Source organism: Palaemon carinicauda, chromosome 11 (genome assembly GCF_036898095.1).
Source record: "Palaemon carinicauda isolate YSFRI2023 chromosome 11, ASM3689809v2, whole genome shotgun sequence".
Classification (NCBI taxonomy): domain Eukaryota; kingdom Metazoa; phylum Arthropoda; class Malacostraca; order Decapoda; family Palaemonidae; genus Palaemon; species Palaemon carinicauda.
The window spans coordinates 22,095,388-22,097,887 of NC_090735.1; positions in this window are offsets into that span (position 1 = coordinate 22,095,388).

Consider the following 2,500-nt stretch of genomic DNA (forward strand, 5'->3'; position numbering starts at 1 on the left):
TTGCCATCCTGTTGAACTAGGGATGGGAGTTTGGTGGTTTGGGGAACCTATAGGTCTACCTGCTGAGTTTTCGTCAGGTAAATTTGAGAGCAAAGCCCTTAGAAGAATATTGAGAGTTCAATGGCAGGATAGGATTAGAAATGAAAATATAAGAGAGATTACTCGAGTGCCATATGTGGATGAGATCATGGTGAGGGGTAGATGGAGATGGTTTGGACATGCTCTTTTCACTCTCCAAGAGAGATTAGTTCATCAAATATTAAGCTGGGATCCACAAGGCATTAGAAGAATTGGAAGACACAGGCCCACATTGCTGAGGACTATGAAGAGCGAAGTGGGAGGTGGTGAATGGAGAATCATTGAATTAAAAGGTCTGCATAGAGACGACTGGCGGAATCTAACCGAGGCCCTTTTCCGTCAATAGGCGTAGGAGGAGATGATGATGATGATGAAAATTCTAACAATATTATTTTAGTATTTACCTGGTCGTCGTTAGTGGTAACTCGGTTTTGATGTTCTGCAACATTTCGCATTTCGAGCAAAGCAGTGCTTATCATCAGACAAGCCACAAGTGAAGACTCACAGAAAGGTGGTCTATCTATGAACATAGAATATTCAAGAATGAACTAGCTCTAATAATCTAAGCATGATATAAAGGAACTTGGATGAAGCATTTTGCGACACTGAACACGTAGCAACACTTTGTAAGGATCCAACAATCTGAGAGATAAATATTCTGTGACTACATATCTCTTCAGTATAATGATACTCATTTTTTAAATAAGATAATTACTGTTTTAGGGAAAAAAATGTTGATTCTTCGCTTATTTTGAAAGTAAAAATAAAATGACCATCGGGTTAACGAACTTATCTATGAAAGAATTACAGTATATATTGATTTTAATACATTTAGAAATTCTTGACAAATAAAATTTGATGTAAAGAATTATTTAACTACCGGAAACCTAGACCAATACCAAGGAGAAACGCCAGAATTTGCTGAAAGAATCAAACCAAAAGGAAAGTGAAAGAGGAGCTTGAAAAAAGAAAAAGAAAAAAGAAAGAATGAGGTACAGAAACCGCTTATCTTCTTCCTCCATTTGAATCGAGTCAGCCAGTGAGAGACACAACGTTTACATCGTGAGTAAGATCCAACTCTTAACGAACTTTTGATGAGTGATTCAGCTTCAAGGGATTGTCCTGACTTCATGAGATCTTGATGGAGAGAGAGAGAGAGAGAGAGAGAGAGAGAGAGAGAGAGAGAGAGAGAGAGAGAGAGATGTCTGCATTAACCAAAAGTCGTTTGATGTAACAGAAGAAAAGTATTAAATTTTTCCTTCGTTTGTGTGGATGGCATTGGACGATTGCAAAGAGATAAGAATTTAGAGAAAAGTAGCGTGGTGTTCCTTTTACCTAGCGTAAATATTCCAAGATAAGACGATGATTCTCGTTATCTTGGTATATATCCCATTTTCATCCTTGTAGTGTTTATTTTTATCAGTTATTTATCATTTCTCTCAATCCGTCTCATGTCTGTATTTTTGTCTTTGTGTGTTGTGCTTTGAGAGTGACAAACTATAAAAGCCAAAAGTAGTTTCATCTCAACAACTATTGTTTGGGTCATATATATAAGTATGGCTTCTAGATGATGCTGGATACTAATCAATTCACCTCCGCCAACTAAGTTGGAAGGAGCTTATGTTTTAACCCTTGTTTGTGTGTGTGTGTGTATTTGTTTGTGTATAGCTTCCTGGCCCCAATTTCAATAGTAGAGTAATGAAACTTGCAGGAATTAACTATCATGTAAAAAGCTGGAAATTATTAAATTTTGGAAGGTCAAGGTCAAGGGTTAAGGTCAAAGGTCAATGTCACGGTCAAGCAAAATGTCTAATTCACGTAATCAGCCATAAGATTGGACATCGTTGTCACAGAGGCTTCAAACTTGGTTCATTATCTATTATTTAACTTCTATTTTAAACCGCTTGATGTCTAATAATCCATGTAAATATGCATAAAAACGTCAGTCATCTTCTGGAGATTACTTTTCAGGTTATAGACTTTAATGTTCTACGCCTTTCTTGTTTTCATTGTTTTGATCGAAAACTTTACAGATTTATTTTTGTAGTAAATATTGTGGGAAAGATTCAAGTGCTAGATTCAATTGACCAGAATTCTACCGTGTAATAGGTAGACAGGTTTGATAATAGTTATAATCACAGAAAGACCATAATTCGTTCAGTCACTGTCTTCCATATTCATAACAATTTGCTCCCCACAATAGTTGCTTTGTGCTTTTAATTTTTACCTCCACCAACGAAGTTGGGAGGAGGTTACGTTTTGCCCATGTTTGTCTGTTTGTTTGTTTGTGAACAACTTCCTGGCCCCAATTTTACTCAGAGAGTAGTTAAACCTTCCGGGATTAATTGTTATATTGAGACTTGGAAGTCCTAAGTCAAAGGTCAAGGTCAAGGCCGAACAAAAGGTCGACCAAACTAACCCT